At 45.6% G+C, this 13,145-nt stretch overlaps 1 protein-coding gene and 1 pseudogene across 1 annotated transcript in view; both read right to left on the bottom strand.

The window, feature by feature from the left end:
- Positions 1 to 13,145, bottom strand: part of CACNA2D4 (calcium channel, voltage-dependent, alpha 2/delta subunit 4) — a 146,747-nt gene that overhangs the window by 26,696 nt on the left and 106,906 nt on the right. The gene's annotated exons all lie outside the window — the stretch shown is intronic.
- LOC102877278 lies at positions 5,273 to 6,621 on the bottom strand (annotated as a pseudogene).

Here is a 13,145-nt window from a genome sequence, read left to right as displayed (position 1 = left end):
TGTGCTGGGCGCTTCTGATGTGCCAGGTCCCTTGAACACCCATGAGCTAATCTGATTCCTTCAGTGGACAGGTGCTCTTATTATTTGGACTGTGCAGCTGAGGAAATGGAAGCTGACGGGGTTACAGGCTTAACCAAGTCACCCAGCACTGAGCAGGGCCTGTGTGACTTTAATACCTGTCTTCGTTAACTAGTGCTGTGATAACACAGATATTATAAGTGGGTGGCCTGAAAGAACAGAGTTCTTTCAATCCCTATCCAAATCAGGGATTAAGCTTTGTCAAATCTTTCTTCATCTGTAGTCTCAGGCCTTCTTTGGTTCTTGATACCTTTGTTTTTGTTGTTAAGTGCCACTGATTTGACTACTGACTACAACTCCTGAACAATGGGCCTGCACCCCGTCCTGTTCTATTGGCTCTGCACCCTGTCCTGTGCCATCAACATCATCTCCGCCATGCTTGAGCTCATTGGTACAGTCACTGTGTGAATCCATCTCTCTGAATGTCTTCTGTTTTGCTGACCCTCCACCTTTCCAAGCATAATGTCTTTTCCCAAGAATTGGCCCCTCTTAACAACATGCCCAAAGTGAGTGAGAAAATGTTTCCTTGCTTCTAAGGAGCTCTCTCATATATTTGTTTCTTTTAGCAGTCCATGCCCATAATATCTGTCTTCCCTCAATGTGCTTAACCATAACTTATGTCTAAATTGCTCTTTCCCCCCTTTTAAAAAATTTATTTTTATTTTATATTGGTTTGCATATAAAATTCATATATATTTATTTCACACATTTCTTCATTCATACCATGTTTCATATGATCATTTGTATATATGTCTTATAAAAGTAATCACCATTGATCTATTCCCACTATTACCCTGTGTTTTCAGGTCCCCACTGGATCTTTCTTGATTCCTTCCCTCCCTCCCTCTACCCACCAAACTCTGCAACCCCATGATTTCTCCCCCTGCCCCATCAGCCTCCTTTCTCCCCTCGCTTCCACCTCTGGACTCTTATACTTATTCTGCTAGCCATCCTTCTATTTTTACAATAATGGTCTTATGCAGTGTTTATCCTTATGAGACTGAATTAGTTTACTCAGCATAATGCTCTCCAGTCTCTCCCATCCTATAGAATTTTAAAAAATTGTTGCTCCTGAGTGCTGCATAGCATTCTATAGTGTGAGTGTACCATAATGTCTCAATCCATTCATTTCTTGAAGCACATTTGGGCTCTTTTCCATTTTCCTGATATTGTGAATAGCACTACTATGAACACTGGTGTACAAACCTTCATTTGTGCCTCAGTTCTGTTTTCCTTGGGGTATATCCTAGCCCTCTGAACCTGCAGAGAGGATGAAAGACACCCAAGCATTGAGGACTCTCTTTCATAGGGTCGCTATGAGTCTCCTGTGACTCGACGCATGGCGCTTAACAACAACAAACATCCTAGCAGTGGAATAGCTGGGTCATATGGAGTTTCTATGTTCAGCTTTTTGAAGAAATTCCAGATTGCCTTTCCGAGTAGTTGTACCATTTTACAATCCCACCAACAGTGCAGCAGTGCTGCCCTATAGAACTTTGCCACTGCTAAATCACTCTTTCTGTAAATTAGAAGATATTGGATTTAGGACATACCCTACACTGAGATGACCTAACAAAAGAATCCTCTGTTTACAAACTGGATTAGATCCACAGGTTTGTTGGTATGTGCCTTGGAGTCAATTCCGATTCAGTGACCCTGCAGGACCCTATAGGACAGAGAACTGCCCCATTGGGTTTCCTAGGCTGCAGTCTTTCTGGGAAAAAGATGGCGGTGTAGTGTGGAATGTGCTGGGCTGCTAACCAAAAGATTCGCAATTAAATCTGCCAGCTGCTCTGTGGGAGGAAGGTGAGGAACCTCTTGTAAAGATTCACGGCCTCGGAAAACCAACGGAGGGGTCTCTATGAGCTGGAACTGCCGTGATGGCAGTGAGGAGACGAAGCTTCATGAAAGCAGATGTCCAGCTATTTCTCCTGATGAACTGCTGGGGGATTTGACCTGTCAGTCTTTCAGTTATCAGTCAAGTGTTTAACCATTCAACCAACAGGCTCCTTATTTACAGGTATGAGCATTAGGATCCCAGCATGGACTTGGGGCAGGACTGGGACACAGTTAAATCCATAATAAGGCCCATTTTCAGCCTCTTTCCTCTCTGTCCCTGATTTTGTCCTGCCATGTGGAGCATCGGCAAGCTGGTCTCACTCTATGGGCTTGGAATCCTCATCTGTAAAATGGGAATGAGCGAGAAGAAGTGGCTTCTCTCAGACACTTTCTGTTAAGAACACTAGGCACTGTGCTAGGTGTAGGGAAAATGGATGAGTAGGAGTGGACTTTGTCCTTCAGCAGGGTACAATGCGGTAGAGAGGCAGACATTGGGAGTTCAGGGATGATAGCCCACAAAGGCATGCATAAGTTGAGGTGGAGATGGCTTCACAGAGGATGTGATATTTTAGTCAATTCCTAGAGAGGTGGGGAGATACCTGCACTTTTTTTTCACATAAAATGCTTTATTTTTTAATTTTATTTGTTTTGATACCTGCCCTTTTATATCTCTCTCGAAGCAGAGAAAGGACTATCTGCAGGCTGACACCAGCAGCTGGACCATCATCCTGCTCTGGGAAGGTGGTCCCCTCCTGTTTCTTCATTCCTGGAAGATGCAGTAGTCTGGAATACTCTTTCTTCAAAGGAGAATGGTAGTGTGCCCTCAAGGCTCCATGATCTTGAACAAACAGAGGTGGATGGGCACCTGACTACAGGTGAGCTCAAATGGCCAGAGGTGGTCCTGTGTTCGAACTAGAGAGATGCAGCATTCTGCTTCCACCTCTGCCGTCTGTCAGTGTGTTGGACGGCAGTGGCCTGCATGCTGCTATGATGCTGGATGCTATGTCGGTATATCAGATACCAACAGGGTCACCCACACGAGACAGGTTTCAGTGGAGCTTCCTGACTAAAAGAGACTAGGAAGAAAGGCCTGGAGCCTTATTTCCCAACATTAGCCAGTGAAAAAGCCTATGGACCACAGGGGAAGATCATCCACTATATTGCAGGAAGATGAGCCCCCTAGCTTGGAAAGCACTCACAATACATGAGGTCAACCATGGACTCAAGCATACCGATGGTCATGAAAGATGATGCTGGGCCTGGCGTAGTTTTTACTTTGTTATACATAAGGTTGCCATGAGTCAGAGCGGATTCAATGGCAACTGCAAAGCAAGAACAGGTCCTCCTTACCCAAGGACTTAATTGGATTTTGTATAAAGCTGTGTAGCAAACGAAGGCTCATAGGCCCTTTCAACAATGACCAAAGATGAGACTAAGGAGAGGTCAAAAGCTAGAGTTCTAACCATAGCTAGAATCTGTTTCCTTAGTTGACAATTGGATCATAATTATACTTACCCTCGAAAGGCAAAATGAATCTAAGTTTGCTGAGGCTCAAATGGGATAATGTGTGGGAACGGTACTCTATGAGCCTGAAACCTTAGTGTGCAGTACAGCTACCTGGAAAGTTTGTTAACTCCAGAATTTCTTATTTAGCAAGTCTGGGTGTGGTCTAGGGATTTGTATTCCTAAAAATATCCCTAAGTGATGCCAATGCTACTAGACCATATTTTAGGAACTTCTATTCTAAAACATCACTGTCCTTAAAATAAAACTTCCTGAGATGGTCCCATATCTATATTGCCCCACACTGTAGCCATTAGCCACATGAGCACTTGAAATATGCCTAGTGCCATTGAGGACCTGAATTTCTAAATTTTTATTAGCTGGAATTTAGATTTAAACAGCCAAATCTGGCTGGTGGCCACCATATTGGATAGTACTGTTCTGCTGTGACTCTGCATTTATAGATAAAGAAATCAAGACTCTCTGAGGTCCCTCTTCTGACTGTAATTACATGGCAATTCTGTAAGTGCTAGAATGGTCAGCCTCTCAGCTCTACACTGTGGGAACACTGGGGTTCTCTGGGGATTTCTTTGATGTGTCCAGGTCTAAGTGATAGAGCAGAGTGAATGGGAGGAGTGTAGGTGGTAGTGTTGTTGTTAGGTACTTTTGAGCAGACTATGACTCATAGTGGCCCTTTCTGAGTCATGTTCCAATAATGATTTATTCATCCAATAATGATCCAGGATTTCAACTGCGCTCTGTCCTGTGTCACCATTACAATCTCTGCTATGCTTGAGTCCATTGTTAACGGTCACCGCGTCAGTCCATTTTGCTGAGGGTTTCCCTCTTTCCCTTACCCTCTCCCTTTCCCTTTTCTAAGGCCTGGCCCCTCCTGACAGCATGCCCGAAGGATAGGAGATGACGAGATGACATCTCAGCATACTTGCCTCTAAGGAGCACCCTGGCTTCAATAAGTGACTGAGAAAAGTGCATGGGAACAACATGAGCAGACACACTTATTGGTTCGTGAGGATGAGAATGTTTATGGTATTAAGGGTTTATTATTCAAAATCGTTTCCCTAGCCATTGATAGGCTTTGCCATGTGGATGGGTGGGAATAGGGTGTGTTAGCCTATCCACAAAGAGATTGGCTATTTCTTGGGGGCAGGGGGAGGGGAAGATGACCTAACTTTTAATGGAACAGCCCAAAGCCCCAGCAAAGCAGCAGGACAGGAAGCTGTGCAAAGCGTCTGGGAGGCTCACAGAGGGACAAACAACTCCAGGAGATCGCACTTGTACCTTCCCACCCCCCAAGCTTATGACCAGGCTCGGTGCCCAGGAACTCTGGGCCAGCCCAGCCCTGCTTCCAAACCCTCAAAACACACAGAGGAGACCGGGCCAAACATTTGCTTCCAGAGTTTGTGAATGCAGAAGCAGCAAGAACTGGGTAGCCGTTTTAACATTCGAATACAAAAACCATGGGACTTAAAACTCCTGCTTGGAGAGACGTGAAGACTTGTATCCTTTAGCAGCTTGTGGCTAGACAGAAAGCCCAGGACTTTGTCCTCATTTCTTCCCTATTCTGGGTGCCCCAGGCCTTACAGCGAGGTCTTTGGGGTCAAACTTCCAGGGCCTGGCAAGGGTGCCATGGCAGATCTCACCCTCAGCCAGGGAAGGGAAATGGATCATGAGCAGCAAATGGTGAGGGGACAGCAACAGTGGCCATAGCAGCAGCACAAAGGGCAGGCAGCAGAAGCTTAGCACATACAGAGGTGACACGCAGCGGTGCAAGGAGACTGTTTATGTGGAAGGGATTTTGCAATAAACACAGTGAATGGACTCCAGGCAGCTGCTATTCTTCCTCCTCCTCCTCATTCTCATAGGAGCCGATGCCCACTTCCTCGTAATCCTTCACCAGCCATATCCTCTCGGGCTTCAGAAAACTCACCCTCTTCCCTTCCTTCACCCACACACTAGTGCACAAATGCCCTCTTGGCATCCATCAAGTCGAACGTGTGGTCCAGGCGGGCCCAGGCCTCAGCGATGGCGGTTGTGATGCTGAGTACGCACACAGCTCTCTGCACTTTTGCCAGGTTCCCCCCTCTCCCGGGCAGCACAGTGGCTGTTAGTTGATCCCAACCTTGAATCCTGTCGGGCACCAGTCCACAAACTGAATACTGCACTTGGTCTTGAGGGCAGCAATGGTGGCGTTGACATCCTTGGGCAGCACACCTCCGTGGTACAGCAGGCAGTTAGGCCATGTACCTGCCGTGACCGGGTCACACTTCACCCTCTGGTTGGCTGGTTCAAAGCAGGCATTCGTGATCTCTGCCACCAATAGCTGCTCATGGTGCACTTTCTCTGCAGAGATGACTGGTGCATAGGTGGTCAGGGGGAAGTGGACACGAGGGTAGGGCACCAGGTTGGTCTGGAACGCTGTCAGATCCACGTTCAGGGCTCTACCAAAGCACAGGGAAGCAGTGATGGAGGAGACGATTTGACTGATGAGTCAGTGGAGGTTGTTGTAGGTTGGACACTTGATGTCCAGGTTGTGGTGGCAGACGTCATAGGTGGCCTGGTTGTCCACCATGAAGGCACAGTCTGAGTGCTCCAGGGTGGTGTGGGTGGTCAGGACAGAGTTGTAGGGCTCCACTACTGCTGTGCACACCCGAGGGGCTGGATAGATGAACTCCAGGTTAGCCTTCTTGACATAGTCCACAGAGAGCTGCTCCATGAGGAGTGAGGTGAAGCCGGAGCCAGTGCCCCCTCCAAAGCTGTGGAACACCAGGAAGCCCTAAAGGCCTGTGCGCTGGTCGGACAGCTCGTGGATGCGCTCCAGCACCGGGTCAGTGATCTCCTTGCCGATGGTATAGTGACCATGCGCATAGCTGTTAGCAGCGTCCTCTTTCCCAGTTATGAGCTGCTCTGGATGGAAGAGCTGTCGATACGGGCCATTTCGGATCTCATCAAGTACAGTGGGCTCCAAATCCACAAAAAACAACCCAGGGTGTGTGTTTTCCAGCACCAGTTTCACAGAAAAAGGTAATGAAGGAGTCGTCCCCTCCACCAATGGTTTTGTCACTGGGCATCTGCCCATCAGGCTGAATCCCATGTTCCAGACAGTAGCGTTCAGCAGGCATTGCCCATCTGGACACCTGCCTGCCCCACATGGATCGAGATGCATTCACACATGATGAGTCTGGATAGTGTGTCTCATGTAGAGTTGGGGTGATGGGTCTCGGTGAGGACTGCCGAGATTGGCTAATTTTGCCTAGCCTCAAGAGGATTGGCCAGTCTTGCCATTAAATTGAGGAGATCCAGTAGCAGAATTGGAGAAATCTTACCACTAGCAAAGATGCAGCAGGAGAATGCAACACATCATCTGGGGCCAGAGATTCTTGCAACAGCCAGACTAGGGCTATGGGAGCAGCAGCTGTAGAAGCTGCAGCAGAAAACCAGAGACCTGGCATGAGAAGGAGCAGACCTTGGGACTGCTACCTGCCATGGTACCAGAAATTGGAGCCTTTGCCCAAGTTTGTTGGAGGGCTAAGGACCAGGGGTGGGTGGAGAACCATAATCGGCAGCACTGAGAGCTTTGTAACACTGTCCTAAATCTGTAAGGCTCAAGGCTGAGGCACCTACAGGCATATTTTGGAAGCTGTCCTGACTGTATTTTGGTATTAACCTGAATTATAGCCCTTTGCTTTCTTAAAATGGTTTAGCATGGTCTGTGAGCTACCACGTCAGATTTTGGACCCAGTAAATCAGCAAGATTGGTGTTAGGATGAGTAGAAAGAGGTGTGGGACCCTGGGGGACATGTTCCCTCATGGGAACTGGTTTTGTGTTGTTGATGGGGTAGGTAGAAGTCAGATATGGCCTTCCCAATGTGGCGATTGCTTTTTTACAGACACAGACTCAGGACACAGCAGGTGAGGTGTGTGCTGCGGGGACAAGCTCATTTCTCTCTGTGGGAGTAGGTGGTCCCTTCGTCTCTTCTTTTTTATTTTTAAGATCATCCTTGATATTCATTTTAGAAAGATTTTTTTGATCTGTAGAGGAAAGGGTAAGTGAAGGAGGAGGACCCTTCAAAATTTTTATGGGAAGGAATCACAGTTATGCTTAGAATTATCAAATCTTTGTAGCTTAAGAAAGTATTTAATTCAATCATTGGTCTCAGTGCTTAAAAAGGTCTTAGATCCTTTCTAGAAGGAGACACTGCTTTTTTGCCCAGACTTCCCAGTGAGCTTTCTAAACCCAAGAAGCTCTAGGATTCTAATAGAGTTTTGAGAGGGTAGGAGGTGAATTATTCCTAATGGAATTCAGATATTTGAGGCTCTTTGAATAGACATGGGGAAAGGGGTCAAAGAGATGACTTTCCCACTGGTTTTCATCTCAACGGGTGGACCATAAGCTTCTACAAAACAAGATCTATATTCTTTTTATGTGCCCTTTGCAGAATTTAGGACATTCCTTCCTTGACATTTCCACTTGGGCCCACCAGATGTGAAACTTAACATGCTAAAAACCAAACTCTGCCTTTACATCCCTCAACCTGACTTTCCTTGAGTCTCTCCTATTGCAGGGTAATTTAGCTTCCTAATTGCAATAATTTTCCTTACATTATCCAAAATCCACATACCTCAGTTCTCAGATTAATGAAACTATCCATTTTCCCCACCTCTACTGCTATAGATCAAATTATCATCCTCTTTCATTTAGATTGATTGATTCTGTGGACTCCTAGTGGCATCGTCTTGGAGAGCAACAGAGCTAGCTAAAAGGCCATGTCTCTCCAGTGGTTTCAATTCACCAGCTGTTCCAAAGAAGAAATATGAACAATCCCTGCCCATGCAATGTACAGCCTCCAAAAAACTCACTGGAAGGTCAGCTGTGAGTCAATTCTGCCTTAAGAGGTCTTTCTGCTTTCTACCCTGATTTTCTGTGATCTCCACACAGCTACCTGTGGTGACCTTTCCGAAGCTTAATGTGCTGTTCTTGTGCTTTAAACTCCTTAATGGATTCTCTTATGGATTAAATTGTACCCCACTCCTTGCCCAAAGTATGTGTCAGCCTGGCTAGGCCATGATTGTGTGGTTGTACTTCATTTTGTTATTGACCATTTTATGTGTTGTAAATATTAACTTTTATATGGAGCTCTGGTGGCCTAGTGACAAGAAGCTGGGCTGCAATCTTGAAGGCACATGATTCAAATCTACCAGCTGCAAAACAACTATGAGATATCATCTCACCCCAGTAAGAAGAGCAAAATTTAACAGAACAGCAAACAACAAATGCTGGCGAGGTTGTGGAGAAACTGGAAGCCTTATTCACTGTTGGTGGGAGTGTAAAATGGTGCAATCACTATGGAAGGCAGTATGGTGCTTTCTCAAAAAGTTGCAAATAGAAATACTATTTGACCCAGCAATTCCACTACTTGAAGTGCCCATCAACAAACAAATGGATAGAGAAGCTGTGGTATATTCACATAATGGAATACTATGCTGTGTTGAAAAATAAGGAACTAATGAAATATTATTCAAAATGGATGAACCTGGAGGACATTATGCTGAGTGAAATATCTGTCACAAAAGGACAAATACTGCATAGTGCCACTGTTGTAAAACAAGAGTGACCTCGGAGTTGGGGGGAGACTGAGAAAGATGGGATAAATTATGTGTACTGAATTGAAAGAGATGAGAGAGAGAACGGTTTAAAAGGTATATATGATTAGGTATTATTGTCATGACATAAGTCCAGAATGAAGGACTTGGGGGGGGGAGGGATTGTATAACAATGAAAGAATTTTTCTTTTACTTTTCCAAGAGAAGAATGAACTGGAGGGGAGGGGTGGGTAGGGAGAAAAGTGCAACAATGAATGAATGGAAATCCAAAGTCTCTGTATATTTTCATTAAAATTAATAATAATACTAAAAAAACCCAAGTAAAAAAATCTACCAGCTGCTCCATGGGAGAAGGATGGGCAAACTCCTCCCATGCAATTAACTGCCTCTAAAAACCCACTGGAGGGTCAGCTATCGCTTGGTTCTGATTTGATGGTACACACAAAGAACAACATGATGAAGAAGGGAGCTCAGGTTGGCCTAGTGGTAAAGAATTACACTACCAGCCAAAAGGCAGGTAGTTCGAATCCACCAGCTGCTCTGAGGGAGAAAGATGGACAATCTCCTCCCATGTGATTTACAGCCTCTGAAATTTACATTTACAGCAATGAGTTGTCTCTGATTTGATGGCATATAACAACAACAACAACATATGTTGTTGGAAGCAGGATTAGTGTGGGTGTAGAGGACACGAGTTGAATCCCGCCTAGTCAAATCTCACACCTTACTGAAGTCACCCCTTTACACATCAGTCATACCCTTACTCAAATTACACCTTTGTTACAAGAGATGAGAGAAAGCAAGCAGAGAAGAGAAGAGGGGACTCAGTACCATCAACCAAAAGGAGGCAGGAACAGGGTGTTTCTTTGGGACCCAGGTTCCCTGTGCTGGGAATGTCCTAGACCCAAGAGAATATTGATGTCAATGTACATGAAGATGCCCAAGGGAGACTAGGACTATCCCCGAACCAACAGCAGACAGCCTTACTCAGAGCTACAACCCTGAGTGAGAATTCTAGTCTTCTAAAAGAAGGAGAGAATCAATCTCTTTGTTAAAATAATCTGCTCATACAATTTCCATTATAGAAGCACTAAATAACCAAGACAGTTTCCTGTTGCCATTACCCTACCTGAGCTGGCTTTGCCATTCTCTCTGATTTTCAACTTTAATTACTTTCTCCCTTAAACATGCCAGGCTCAGTCTCACCTGAAGGCATTTGTACCAACTGGTTTCTTTTCCTGGAATGCTCTTCTTCTACAACTTCACACGGCTGGCTCCTTCTCTTCACCAGGTCTCAGCTCAAGCATCACTTCCGAGAGAAACCTTCCCTGACCTCCCCAGCAATCCTTTCTCCTACCAGTCATTCTCAGTATCATCACTACTTTCTTTAGAGCATTCGTCACCAATCAACATGATTGTCTTCAAATATTTTATTGCTCATTTATTGTCTGTCTTGCTCCATCCGAATAGAGGCTGTTACAGGCATGAGAAATGAGCTCAAGTAATTCTTGGCATATTACACACACACACACACACACACACACACACACACACACACACACACTACAGAATGCCCACCCATTGCTCTTGATTCTGACTTGTGGCAATCTCTATGTTGCTATAAATTTTTACAGGAAGTGACTGTCCCTCTTTCTCCTGTAGAGTCACTGGCTGGTGGATTCGAAGTGTTGACCCTCAATTAGCAATCTAACATGTAATGTACTACATAACCAGGGCTCCTTCATGACAACATGTTGTTATGCACCTTTGAGTCACTTGAGACTCATAGAAAACCTATGTACAACAGCCCTAAACCCTACTGTATCCTGTGCCAACCTTGTTGTCTCAGACAACCCCCCCTCAGTATCCAATCACTGAGTCAATCTATTTCATTCAGGGTTTTCCTCTCTTGGCGCCGTCCCTCCATCCTCCCAAGCATGATGTCCCTCTCCAAGCACTGGTTCCTCTTTATAATATGCCCAAAGGATGTCAGGGGAAGCTTCAGAATCCTTACCTTCAAGGAACAGCCTGTTTTCACCATCTTTAGCACAAACCTGTTTTTTCTCCTAACCGTCCATGGTATATTCAATACTCTTCTCCAGCACCACAGCTCAAAGGCATCAATTATTATTCTATCATCTGAAGTCATTGTCCAGCTTTCTGACGCATAGCAATACTTGCAAAGACTATGGCCTGGATCAGGTGCATCTTAATCTTTAGACTGACATTATTGGTCTTCAATACTTTTGAGATGTCCCTGACAAGAGACTTTCCCAGTGCAATTAATTTTTTAATTTTCTGGCTCCTGGTACCGAAAGTGTTGATTGTGGAGCTGTTAACAACTTCAGTCTCTTCTCCATGTATCATGATGCTGCCAATTGGCCCAGTTATGGAAATCTTTGTTTTCTTGATGTTGAGCTTCAATCCGTATTGAAAGCTGCAGTCCTAACCTACAGCAAGCTCTTTAGGTTCTCAGTTTCAGCAAGCAGGGTTGTGTCATCTGCATAACATAGATTGTTGATGAGTCTTCCTCCAATCCTGATTTCCCCTCATAGAACCCAGCCTCTGTTGTGCATACAGATTGAAAAGGCATGGAGCTAGGACACATCCCTGGTGTATACCCTTCCCAATTTTGAGCCATGCAGTGTTTCCTTTCTCTGTTGTGACAATTGCCTTCTAGTCCAGTTATAGGTTTTGCATAAATACTAACAGGTCTTCTGGGATTCCCAAAGTGACACTCAGTATTTTTGTTGAACTGAACACACACACATACACACACATGCACACACACGTGAATTCAGTTGAGCCAGTCAGTTAATTGGAAGAAAATTTTTTAAAGATCTCACTGCTCCTTGCTTCTAGAGAGTCAAAGCCTTCTGCAGGCTCACCCTCCTAATCTCAGCCCCGCTCTCCACCCACCCCAGATGCTAGATTTGTGATCCTGAGACTCAGCTGTGCTCTGACTGCTTTGCAACTCAGTAGGAGGGAATCTACTAAGAAATGGGGAATTTAAGTCAGTACTGACAAACAGAATTGGTATGGAGTAGAAGAGATATCGAGGAGCATGGAAAGAGCTGTACAAACACGTCAATTTTGTGTTCTGCTATGCCTACACTTGCACGCTGATAATTTCACATTTTTCTGTTCGACTCCCATCTCACAGCCCAAGTCTTGCTTTTCCACTGCGAACTGGGTGACTGCTCAGCCATTTACTCTCTGAGGCCTGCCAGCAGGAGCCATACCTAAATGGGCCCGGGCTCCTGGTTCTGCTCCAGTGGTCAGCTGCTGTCACAGAAGCTACCACCCGGGAGGAACAGGAGGCTGGCCACCCTCCCTCCCATCACCTCCTGTGTGCAGAAGATAATGCATTATTTTATTATGCTCACAGACAGGCTAATAACTCTTGATAAAGAGAAATACAGGCAAAGTGGCCGAGGGGAGTGAACGTGAGACACTGAGTGTCTGATTGCTTCCCTCTGGGTTCTGTGACGTCTGTCTCTCCCTCATGCCTGTGCATGGAGGAGGGTCCTTGTTTTAGACAGTGACCTTAGGTCCTGGGGAACATACCATAACCCAATAAAGAGGACAGATCTCAGGCCCCCTTCTTCCAATCTCAGCTGGCCTCTCTCCCTTCTCTGTCCCTCCTGGCCTCTTCTCTGTTCTGTTCTCTGCCTCTCCACAACAATCTCGAGCATGCCTTCCTCCAAAACGGATTCTTTTGTGGTCTCCTGCAGTGAGCAGACAGCCTAACAAAGAGTCTCAATAAGGCCACAGGCGGCAGACGGCTTATCAAGATGAACCTCTTTGCTTGCCATCCTGGCTGTCACCTCAGAGCTGCTTTGTCATCATAGACTGGAAAACAAAACAGCCACTCTCTACGTACACACAGGAATGAGCTCTGTGGGCACCCACACTGCACCCCAGACTCAGAAACTCTGTCATTCACTTCCCAGCTCTCCTATTTGCCTCTTCCCTCCCCTGCCTCTTCTGTTAGAAAAGCCCAGCCTATGGCATTGGGGTGGGGGTAAGACTGAGAAAAACTGGATGAAATATGTTTACGGCATTGAAGTCTATGGGGGAGAGAATAGTCTAAAAGTATTATA

Source organism: Elephantulus edwardii, unplaced genomic scaffold, assembly GCF_000299155.1.
Source record: "Elephantulus edwardii isolate Elephantulus edwardi_28Jun2011 unplaced genomic scaffold, EleEdw1.0 scaffold00096, whole genome shotgun sequence".
NCBI lineage: Eukaryota > Metazoa > Chordata > Mammalia > Macroscelidea > Macroscelididae > Elephantulus > Elephantulus edwardii.
The sequence above is the reverse complement of the archived record's forward strand: the minus strand, read 5'-3'. Positions and strand labels throughout refer to the sequence as shown.